Below are 12,275 nucleotides of genomic sequence, written 5' to 3'. Positions count from 1 at the left end.
GGAGACCACTAAGATAACATTCTCCAGCAGAGAGATGATCTCTTAATTAGAGCAATATGTAAACTACTTTAGGATGCTTGATATAAATCCTGCAAACTGATTCATTGATACTTTTACTAAGATGAATTTTGATATCATGGGATGAAATCCTGGCCCCACTGCCACACCCCTCCCTTGCTGGGCTAATGTCCTGCCCCTGGCCATGCACTCTGGTGGTTTGAGCTACTCCCTGTGGATCACCCTACTCAAGGAGCATTCGTTCTAGGAAGCAAGCCGGCTAGACAGGAAAACATCAGACGCTGCTGCTCCCAATGCTACACTCAGTTTTTCAGAAATTAGTCGACTTTATGGCCAGAAGAGACCATTAGAGCATCTAATCTGACCCCCTGCATATCACAGGCCTCCTGTATGCAGGCCCGCCCGGGGGGGGGGGGGCAAATGGGGCAATTTGCCCCAGGCCCAGCAGGGGCCCCCACGAGAGTTTTTCGGGGCCCCTGGAGCAGGGTCCTTCACTCGCTCCGGGAGCCCCGGAAAACTCTCATGGGACCCGGGCCCCCAGAGCTTCTTCGCTCCCGGTCTTTGCCTGCCAGGGGTCCTTCCTCTCTGGGACAGAAGGACACCCCCCCCCCCACCACCGAATTACCGCCGAAGCGGAACCTGCCGCCGGAGTGCAGCCGGGTCTTCGGCGGGGGGGGTCCTTCCGTTCCGGGACCCGCCACTGAAGTGCCCCAAAGGCCCGTGGTGGGGGCTGCACTTCGGGGGCGGGTCCCGCTTCGGCGGTAATTCGGCGGTGGGGGGCCCCCGCTGTGGGTCTTTGGGGCACTTTGGCAGCGGGTCCCGGAACGGAAGGACTCTCCGCCGCTAACTTACCGCCAAAGCGGGGGCCCCCCGCCACCGAAGACCCTGGACCCCCGGAATCCTCTGGGCGGCCCTCGATTTAACAGGGGTTTGTTTCAACTTATTGCCCCGATTAAAATCTATGGCTAAAAGGCAGCCACTGTTGTTAGTACTTGTACCTGTGTTTGGTGCCACCTCCTTTCCCTTTGGCCTTGTAGTTGACCAAGGGCAAATCTGAACATCTCCTCAGATACCAGGGAGTGTTTATGTCCATTCCTGCGAGCTACACCGGGTTTGATGTTGCTGCTTTCAATCCTCTGGCTCTGCCGGGATAAGGAACAATTCAGGCTGTCACTGAACTGAAGGAGGAAGATCAGTTTTTGACAGGAGAGGGACACCTCCTCTTAAAGGTGTTTGGCTGGCTGGCAGTCCTGATCCCCAGATCTCGCCCGTGGGGCTCCAGCAGTTTGGGGACCGGATCTCTCCTTGGCCCCACCTGCTGCCTCCAGGCGCTCCTCCCAGGGGCCCCAGCAGTGCAGCACAGCTGAGCAGCATCTGCCTGCTCGCTCCAGTGGCTGTCGGCCCCTCCCCATGGCAGGGCAGGGTGGGGCTGGGCCTCCATGCGCTGCCCCCCCCCCGAGCCCCGGCCGCCAAAGGGACACTGCGGGGGGGATGCCCGGGGGCCGCAGAACGTTGTGGCCCCAGCCCACCCCACCTTGTAGACCCAGGTAAGCGCCTGACTCCTCCCAGAGCCTGCACCACCATCCCCTCCCCACATACCCCTCCTCCCTGCAAACTCCTCCCAGAGCCTGCAGCCCGGTCCACACACACCTGCCCCCAACTCCCTCCCACAGCCTGCACCCTCTCCCTCCACACACACCTCCTGCCCACCCTAATCTCCCTCCCAGAGCCTGCACCCCACCCTCCTCCGGGTCCTCCGACCCCCGGCCCCAGCCCAGAGCCTGCACCCAGCACCCAAACTCCCAGAGCCGTACAAGGAATTTTTGTGCCCGAGGCAAGGGCCAGCTCCAGGCTCTTTGGCTGCGGGTCCTTGATCCCTGTCGGAGGGAAGGACCTGCCACTGAATTGCCACCGCCGCGTCAGTCCTCCTTCGGTGGCAATTCAGCAGTGGGTCCCTGAGTCCTCTCGGAGAGAAGGACCCACTGACGAACTGCCGCCGAAGAAGTGGCAGTGGAAGCGCCTCTGATCGTGGTAGAGCTGCGCCTCCACTTTCTGCATCCGAGGCAAGTGCCTCACTGCCTCGCCCATGTTACGGTGCTGCAAACTCCATCCCAGAGCCTGCACCCCAGAACCCCACCCCACCCAAACTCCCTTCCAGAGACCAGCCTCTCACCCCTTCTGCACCCAAACTCCCCAGAGGCTGCACCCTCCTGCACCCCAATCCCCAGCCCCAGCCCAGGGCCTGCACCCTAGACCTCCTCCTCACCCAAACTCCTCCCAGAGCCTTAGGTAGGTGGGGGGTGGAGTTTTGGGGGGCTGGTTCTGGGCGGTATGAGTGACATTATTGGCCCACTGGGAGGATTGGAGGACTGGCCCTGGCCCTAAGGTAAATTGAGGTTGAGACCCTGCTTTAAGGGATTGGAGCAATGCTGGAGAGACTGACGGGCAGGGAGCTGGGGAGCTGTGTGTGCTCCAAGGAGAGTTGTTGTGCTCTGGTGACACAGAGCGGGGGTGGGGACTTTGTAAGCTGTGGTGTTTGTATAGAGATAAAGTTTACTAACCCCCAGGTTAAAAACTGTTCCTGCTCTGGGCTATACAGGATGTTCTCTGTTGAGAGTATAGCTCAGTGGGTGAATGTTTCCCTGTAGGGTAATGGGTTCCTAGTTCCACTCCAAATGAGTCCCTTAAAGAAACTTTTTCAAATGAAAATCGATTTCCACACCCATCTCCAGTATGTTCAGGAGTTCGCTGAAGTTGAGGGGGGCTTGAAATGAATTTAAACACTATTTTCCTATGCAAATGAATAAAGACTCAGCAGAGCTGCCCAGCAGCTGAAATCAGTTCAGTCCTCAGCGTCTCTAAGAGGGACACTCGGTAGCTGAGGCATGTGGGACACCTCTGGGATGATGACAGGAGAAAAAATGCTGGATTCAATGAAAGCTGAGACCATAGGAGGAGAAGGTGAATGGCAACACCACACATAGTCATAACACTCAGACACGGGGCTTCACTGTCACTACCCTGTGTTTTCCATCATTTATATCCAGGGGTGAAAGTAACTTACAGGACTTACCGGTACTGCCGGAGTCCCGAGGGGGCGTGGCCTCATCCAGAAGGGGCGTGGCCTCATCTGGAAGGGGGCGTGGCCTCTCAAGATTTAAAGGCCCTGGAGTACCAGCTGTGGCTGGGAGACCAAGGGCCTTTACATGAACCAGGGCCTCCCAGCTGCAGAGGTAGCCCTTTAAATTCTGGCCCCAGCCCAGCCACCAGAGCCGCGGCCGGGATTCAAAGGGCTCTGGGCTGACCGCAGCCGCAGCAGCCCAGAGCCCTTTAAATCCGGCCCCAGCCTGGCCGCCGGAGCCACGGGTGGGGGGTTTAAAGGGCTCTGGGCTGCCAGCTGTGGCGGGGAGCCTAGAGCCCTTTCAATCCCCACAGCAAAAGCCGGTGCAGTCCGGCACGGCGTATTGGCTCTTGCCGCTATGCCGTACCAGCTTGTACCAGCTTACTTTCACCTCTGTTTCTATCCTAAGGAACACACCTCCTCCCCATGCACTGTCACACACAACCTTCTCCTTGAGCCCCATCCAACCCTCCCCACACACGCCACGGGACACAGCCTCGGTGACTCACCCCGATGGGGGCTTGTCTCTGCATCTCCCAACAGGGGAGCAGGGAGCCGAAAGGGCCACAGGAGACCAGTGGAGCTAGGCAGGGATAGGAAAGACTTCCTCCCTTTCCTTCCTCCCTGAGTCCCGTTAATCTCACCCATCAGATGCTCCAGCACCAGGTGGGCTCAAAGCACCAACCTTCCCTGAGCAACGGAAGGGGGAACCAGCTCTTTCACATGGAAGGAGGCTCCCCACCTCTGCTGCTGCCATTCTGCAGCCTTTCATATGGATTTGTATTAGCTAATGCAACCCCCCCACTCCTCTAATCCAGCCATGAAACATGGAGACAAGCTCCTGAAAGCATGGCCCAGTGGTGCAATGGGTTAGTGCCCAGTACTTACAGAGCAGTGCTGAGTAGAGTGATGCTGAGGTTGTGAGTTCAAACCTCACCTGCAGCCCTAGTTTCCTTTAAGCAAATGGCTTCTGCCAATCAGTTTGCCCTGCAGAAAATACAATTCCTGCTCAGAAGACACTGAGGTCCCCTTGCTTTACAGAGAGCAGGGCAGATTCCACAGATCTACCACGCTCTGCCCTCCACCAGCTGCCTGTGTCAGGAGGGGTCAGGCAGAACCCAGAGCACTGCCCCCGACTCCCTCTCAGTCTTTGCTCCCCAAACCACCTGTGTGCTCACCCACTTCGCTGTGAGACTCAAACCCTGCCTGGCTTGCTGTATGCTGGTGTGGTTTTCATCTGTCACGTTGATGTGCATGTGGGTCCTGTGTGATTTTGGTGGATGTCTTGCATAGTTCTGTGTGCATGGATGTGTGTATGATTTTTGCATTAATATTGTTTTTTGCTTTGTATTCTTTTGATATGTGGGTTTTGTGTTTCCTGTTGTGGGCTTTTGCTGTATTTTTGGTGTGGATTTGTTCTTTCTATATTTTGTGAGGTTTTCCTTTTGTGTATATGGCTCTGTGTGCTGTGTGGGTTTGGTTTTTGTTATGTCTGTGTGGGCCTGTGCAGTGTGTGATTTTCTCATTCTCTGTGTGCGTGTTTGTCTCTCTGTTTGTATCTTCATGTGTAAATTCACTGGAACTTTTCAAAATCTGCACAGCTTTGCCAATTTTCACCAGGAATTTTTCTCCATTAACAAATTCTCACTTGTTCCCTACCCGTTGGTTGTTCCCTACCCGTTGGTGACCATTGCCCCAGGGGCCTGTCAGTCTCAGGGTCCTGATTTCCCATTGGCCCTTCCCCCTTCTATTGGGACTGGGAACTAGCCAACCAAACCCCACTAAGTTTTAGTAAAGGGCCAACAGTCCCTTACACAAGCCAGCCCTGTGAGAGTCTCCAATGTCCCAAGAGACCAATACAAGCTGGTCCCATGGTGTAAAGGGCAGCACTCAGGACTCTGAATCCTGCAATCTGAGTTCAAATCTCAGTGGGACCTTGTGTTAGCTGGTGGTAAAGATCTGGTGCTCAAAGTGCTTTCCTGTCTCCAGCTATACAAAAGTGGGTCATTTCCCTCCTGCTGGTTAAGTCCTTTCCCCACCAGAGCCAGGTCTTTGGTGGGGGTTTAGAAGTGGCTCTAGTGGTTGGGATTCTCACTGCTTCACCTGATGCCCACAAGTCTGGTGCTTGTAGCCACACTTTTCCTCTTGCTCACATGGCACTTGAAGAAAGCAGTGCCAGGGCCAGGCTTGATAGGCAGGAGGGAGGCAGAGTCCCAGGCTGGAGCCCAGCACACCTCTCCTCCTCTGGGCACCTGGAGCACAGGCGGCTGGTGCTGACAGCTCTGAGGGAAGGCTTATAAGCCACAGAGCGACTGAGGGCGGGGCTAGACGAGGGCAGGACCATGCCTATGTGTGGCCAGCAGACAGGCAACAAGACTCCCGGCCAGCCTGCTCCCTGCCATGCCAAACCCCCACTGAAGGCCACCCGCAGACCACCATGCGGGGTGGCTGCTGATGCTCTGTGTCCAACATCAGTAGACGGTAGGAAAGCAGGGCCAGCCCCCCTGGTGGGGCCTCTTACCGTTCCCATACTCCATGCTCACTTTTGCAGTGGGGCAGGAGATGTTATCCCAAGAGGCTTTTCTCCAGCTGGTGAGAAGCAGAGAAACATCCAGGCTCCCAAGGCGCTATGTAGCAACCCCCCTCAAGCACAGGGACAGAGGGAAACTGCTCCACACGCTAGCCCGGGCAGCCGTCCATTTCCTTTGGGAATTCAGGAATAGCAAAGGCTAGACTGGAAGCACCTGGGGCTCATGCCCCAGCCTTTGTGACATCCAACCCCCAACTCCTTCCCGGGGCTCTAGCTGAAGGCAGAGCATTGGCCTGAGCGGCCAAGAAGAGGTTCCAGATTTGAAAGGAGCAGGACTTTCAGCACGAAGGTAAAACTGCATCAACACAACCACAAAGGGACTTGACCCCTCAAGTTCTTAATTCAAAGTCAGGCACCTTATCCGTTAAGCCATGCGGGCGCCTTCTTCATGCGCTTCTTTGGAAAAGGTGGACACTGTGTTTCTTGGGTCACCTATTGAGGGGGGGCGAGACTCTCTGGCACAAGAAGTCGATTTCCCAGTGAGATGTGAGACTTAATTATACGGGGCCAGGTGCAGGGCTTTGACAGGGAGGCTCAGGCATGGGGGATTGGGGTGCAGCGACGGACCAGCTGTCTAGCTGTGGAGATTTAGTCGCACTGAGGCACAGGAGGGAGGAGGAGGAGGAATCCTGCTGACAGGCAGTGGCTGTGCAGAAAGAGGAGGAGTTCTGGGGACTTTCTTTTGCCTCTCTTTTGCCTGCCTGCTCACTCCTGTGGTGAACGGTGAAGATGCTCTTAACGAGCCCAGGTAGCTCAGGTGGTAAAGCATCAGGCTTTTAATCTGAGGGGCCAGGGTTCAAGCCCCTGTCTGCGTGCTTAGCTTTTAAGTTGCCTTGTGTTCCAGGAGCCAAATTCTGTTCACAGCCACATGCGGATTCCCAGAAGCTGTGGCCATTTCCTGGAAAGGCTCCTTTCCTTAGCGATCAGGAGAGAGGTCACATCCACAGGAGCAGGTGTAGAAAGCACAGTCTCTGGCTGCCAGGAAGCGGTGTGCCAACATAGTGTTCTCTACAACTGCGTTTAGATCGGGATAATTTACGTGGCTCAGCACCCCCAGTTCCAGCACCTCTGCCCAGGCAGCTCCCCCAGCCTGACACACACACACAGCCCCTGCATCCTCCTCAGCCCAGAGGGGAGCCCCCCAGCTGAGTGGGGAATCAGAACCCCCCGAAATTACCCTGGGACCAGCATGATCTGCCTCCGCCCTGCCCTGCTCTGCATGTATTCGGAGTGAGTCGGTTTCCCTGTCCTGCCATGTGTCTCTTCTCCTCCCCAGTTCCTTCCAAACCACCCCATTTCCCCTGCACCCCGGGCTGGGTCTCTGCCAACCCCCCTCCTGCCCCCAATATCTCCCTGCCCCTACAGGTCTATAGGGCTGGATCCCCCCCTTCTCCCCTCAGTTCCTGCCTCTGGGGGTCTATGGAGATGGGTCTCTCCCCCGCCATCCCCTCTCCTGCCCCCCCATATCCCGCTGCCCCTATGGGTCTATGGGGCTGGGTCTCTCCCCTCATCCCCTTCCCCAATATCTCCCTGCCCCAGGCTGTGACGTGCTATGACGTGTGCTGGGGCTGTGCCGTGTGCTGGGGCCAGGGCCGGCTCCAGGGTTTTTGCCGCCCCAAGCGGCAGGAAAAAAAAAATCTGTGATCACAATCGGCGGCAGCTCCACTGCACCACTTTCTTCTTCAGCAGCAATTCAGTGGCAGGTCCTTCCCTCCAAGAGGGACCGAGGGACCCGCTGCCGAATTGCTGCCAAAGACCCCGACATGCCGCCCCTTCCCCTGGGCTGCCCCAAGCACCTGCTTGCTGAGCTGGTGCCTGGAGCCGGCCCTGGCTGGGGCTGTGACGTGCTGGGACCTGCTCACTCCCCGAGGGCAACTCACTCACTTGAAACCAGCAGGACAGAAGGTGTCACGTGTCCATGGGCGGGGTTATGCAGATGAGCAGTGTCTGGCGGCAGTAGGGAGAGCAGCGAGATGAACCGAAGGAGCCCGGCGGAGAAAATTCTCTGCGTGTGGACAGAATCCCACCAGTTTTCTCTGTGTTGGGGGTGGGGGGCAGATTTCATGATATCATAGCCCCTGGGGGAGGGGTTTGAATCATAAGTCCAAAGTGGGAGAACAACTCCCCCCACTTGTGCTCAGTCTCCACTAGGGGGCTGGGCTGGGATCACTAGGGAGGGAAGCACAGGGAAAAACAGTTTCACCTATGGCACACAGGAGTCCTGGATCCCAGTTCACTCCACCCCAGAGCCAGGGATAGAACCCAGGGTCCTGGTGCCCAGCCCTCCCTGCTCTGACCACTCAACCCCACTCCCCTCCCAGGGTGGTGCAGGGGTCACTGGGTCTGTGTCTCAGCTCAGCTAAGGGCCTTGACTGATTTTCCCAAAGTGCTTCCTTCTGAATCCATCCGACGAAGTGGGGATTCACCCACGAAAGCTCATGCTCCCACACGGCTGTTATTCTATAAGGAGCCACAGGACTCTTTGCTGCTTTTACAGATCCGGCACATCTGCCCCCCCTGCCCAGTCACTGCCCACCCCCGTGTGGGGGCACCAGCACTGTGCCGGGTCGTGATGGGAAATTGTCCAAGCTGGCCCAGGAGAGACGTGTGTGTCCCTGCTGCCCCTGCTGGTGGGGCTGAGCCCTACTCTGTGTGTGTGTGCATCTGTGACACTGTTTGTATCAGTGTGTTGCTGGGCTAACCACTAGGAAATGGCTTTGCAGGATTTTGTATTCTGCAGCAAGTCACACACACACACACACTCTGACGCACAAAGAGACTCACACAATCGCAAGAACACTCAGACACCACACACCCAGAGGGACATGCTAGCCCAACCCCCAAAGAGAGCAACAATCACCGCCCCCAGCCACACTCACAATCACCCCACACACACCATAATATTCACAATCGTGCTCAGCGATACAACTGCACGCCGTTCACGCCCACAGCTCCCCCGCCAAGGACCTCCTGCCCCACACATCATGTGCCAAGGCTCATGGAACTCACTGCCACTGGATGGCTACCAATGAGAATGATCCCCTCATGCAGGATCATGTGCTTGGACCCTTGTCCCCTCTTGGGGTGCTGTGCAGCGTGGCTGGGGATTGTGCAATGGCCCAGCACCAGGCAACGCAGAACGGACACCACACGCCCTGCCCTGCCTCAACTGAGCTACTCTCCTGGTGCATTGGAGACCAGCACCCCACACCGTGGCACTCCTGCCCCACAGGGGGAGAGCTGCAGCCCCCGCCACATTCCGCAGAGGGGAGAAGGGTCAGCCAGCCAGCCCTTGTAAGATGGGGAAATCTCCACTGGGGTCGACGGTATGGGGCTGCGACATACAGAGAAATAGTTGTCGTGCCGGCAGAGGGCGGCAGAGCGCATACACACACACACAATTGCAAACATACACAGACACATGCATGAATCCTGACACACACACACACAATTGCTAATATACACAAACACCCGCACAAATCTAGCCAACACCAACACAAGCCTGAGAGCCAGGGGAGCAGAGCAGGCTGGGGCCGGGTAACTCCACTTCCCGCAGGAGGTAGCCAGCCCCCCATCCCCCACGGAGGCCTGGGACCAGCCCCCCCTCTGCTTGCCCCCACGGAGGCCTGGGGCTCCAGCCTGCTCTGCTCCCCTGGCTCTCAAGCTTGAGGGGAGGGGGGAACCGCCCCACAGAGTCGCTCTGGGCTAGAGAACAGGGGGCATCAACCCCTTCGGGGGTGAGGAGGCCCAGGGGGTCCAGAGTGCGTGGACTCCCTGAGGGGCCCACGGCGAGAGACAGACGTGCTAAGGCTCAGAGAGGGGCAGCTCCAGGAGGTGGAGGGGCCTGACCCCAAGAGAGAGTGGACCCCCGAGAAGGGCTGTCGCACTGAAAGGGGCACCCCCCATGGACCGCACAGGGCCAAGAGTGGGCACGATCTGTGAGTCCGTGATAGGCAGTGACATCACAAAGGCCTTTTGCAGGGGCTCAGACTATTGGCCAAAGGTGGTGAGGAGGTGGTGACCTCACAGAGAGATGCTGACATCAGCCAGGCAGGACAGGGGCGAGGGGCCAGGGAAAGCTCAGAGACCCTGTGGCTTTGCTTCAGCAAGTCTCCAGGTCGCTCTTTGAGGACTGGGGGAGTATTGGGGTTCACGTACCTGAGCGCCAGGAGGAACCTCTTTCGAGTTTTCTCCTTCCCTTTTAGTGATTTTACTAGAAAACAGCCGACCCTGTTTAGACGGTAAGAGCCTCCTCGAGGGAAGGGGTGTCCTGGGGGTGTCACAATTCAGATGCCGGTGCTCCCCCATTCAAGGAAGTTCCCACCACCCTGATCTGTGTTCGCAGGGTGGGAGAGAGCAGCATCCACAGCAGTGATTTGCTCCTGGCTGCTGGAGCAGAGCAGCAGGCTCAGCTGTCAGAACTTCCTGGAGCTATGAAAGGGGAGAGGCCCATGGCTCTGTAGCAGGACTGCAGGGCAGGCGAGTTCACAGAGGGTATTGTGGGATACTGGCAGAGGCCAGTTATGGTGATATAATGAACAGCAGTGTCTACACTGACACTCTGTCACTTTAAGTTTGCTGCAAAAAGCTCTACTCTTCTCATTGAAGTGGTTTTATTTTGCCACCAAAACAGGGCAGTTTTGTTGCCAAACGTGGCATTGCAGTGTGTACACCAGCCAAAAGCTGCTGACCGAGGGAGCGTTGTGTGTTTTTCACACACCAGAGCAATATAATTCTGCTGAAATAACTTTGTAGTGCAGATCTGGCCAAAGATTCACACACACACAGCTTGCAAGGAAAACCTCACCTGCTCCTCTGCTTTGTGGGGCCAGGTGGGGCCCAGGGAGTCAGGTGTGAGCAGACACTGTACCTTAGTCACAGGCAGGCTCTATGGTTTAGCTGGTTAAAGTACCTGTTTTGTAAACAAGAGATCCTGGGTTCAACTCCCAGTGGTGCCTTGTTGAGATGTTTTGAGAGCACCTGGTATTGGCTACTGTCAGAAGACAAAATACAGAGCTAGATGGACCTTTGGTCTAGCCCAGTGTGGTTTTTCTTATGGTTTAAATTACACTCACAGGCACTGATAATAGAATTACTGAAAGTTTGGGATTTAAGAGCTGATAGGTCAGTGGGCCAAGCCCTCGTGGATGAACCTCCTCTGGGACAGAGGCAGGTTTGGGCTCGCACCAAATGCTCATTGTGGCTGCCAGAATCTGTGGGCAGCTCATTTAGTTTCCACCCAGGGTTGAGTCCCTGGTTCACACATCGAGGATAACAACCCTTTGTTTCTCCTGCCCCAATAACATGGAGACTGGGAATGCAACACCAGCCACAAGTGATCATTTCGGCAAGCAACCCAACCTATTTCCAACATACTGTAAATCCACATGCAGACTCATACACGAAACCTTGCAAGAAAATCTTCCTGAGGGGGTCTGAAGCACCTGCTGCTGGAGGGAAGGAGGGAGCTGTGGGTTGGGATTGAGGAGCAGCGTGAGGAGCGGGGGGCCTGTGGATTGGGATTGAGGGGCACTGGGAATAGAAGGGGCCTGTGGGTTGGGATTGAGGGGCACTGGGAATAGGAGGGGTCTGTGGTTGGGACAGAGGAGAAGGGTGAAGAGGAGCAGGCTCTGGTTGGGAGGAGGCTGGGGACTGGGTCCCAATACTAAAATTTAGGGGTTAGATCAATGTTAGGACAGGGTGGCAGTGGAGGGATGAGTGAGTCCCTAGACAACACAGTGAGTACGGTGCCTTCTTATTTTCCCCCTTTTCCATCCAGGCAGGCAGGTGAACTCTACAGAGGCACCTCTGGGCTTGCACTGACTAAGGACAACAGCTGTGAGTGGGGTGGGAGAGGGGATGGCTCATGTTAAAGGACTTTTGGTTGCTGGACTTATGAACCGTAGGGAGAAGGACACTGCCTAGCTTATTTGGGGGTGGGTCTTTCCCTTTGGTTTATGTTTATGTGTTGGAGCTGCTGACATGACTTCTGCTAACCCTGGGCTTACATTGCAGTGTAGACATACCCTGAGAGGGCATCTATACTGTGATAAAATCCCTGTGGCCCAGCTGGCCTGGATGATCTGATTTGGGCTCCTGGGGCTCAGACTGAGCCCAGGCTCGAGACCTCACCCTCGTGGGGTCTTGGAGGCTGGGCTGAAGCCCAAGTGTCTACACTGTAATTTTATAACCCTGCAGCACAAGCCCCACAAGCCTGAATCAACTGACCCAGGGTTTGAGAATAGTGACTTGGGTAGCAATGGCAGTGTAGACATAATGCTAGGCTATGTCCACACTGCAATGAAACACCCAGGGCTGTCCCGTGCCAGTGCAGGCTCCCAGGCTAGGGCCATGGGGTGGTAAATTTGCACTGTAGACATCTCAGCTCAAGCTCAATATCAGGTTCTGGGAGCCCTCAAAGTTGGGAGGGAGTTTAGCAAAGTGAAAAAGGTAAAATGGCAGTGGAGTATTGCCTGGAGTCAATGGCATTTCTCCATTGGTCTGTCTGCTTTGGGACAGGGACAATAACATGTCCTGCTGCTTTCG

General features: G+C 56.1%; 1 non-coding gene across 1 annotated transcript; it reads left to right on the top strand.

The window, feature by feature from the left end:
* The first annotated feature begins 5,004 nt into the window (after nt 1-5,004).
* Nucleotides 5,005-5,076, top strand: TRNAQ-CUG. The gene has a single exon. It is a non-coding gene; the product is annotated as a tRNA-Gln (tRNA).
* Nucleotides 5,077-12,275: the final 7,199 nt, after the last annotated feature.

This window comes from Mauremys reevesii, linkage group 17 (assembly GCF_016161935.1).
Source record: "Mauremys reevesii isolate NIE-2019 linkage group 17, ASM1616193v1, whole genome shotgun sequence".
Classification (NCBI taxonomy): Eukaryota; Metazoa; Chordata; order Testudines; family Geoemydidae; genus Mauremys; species Mauremys reevesii.
The sequence above is the reverse complement of the archived record's forward strand: the minus strand, read 5'-3'. Positions and strand labels throughout refer to the sequence as shown.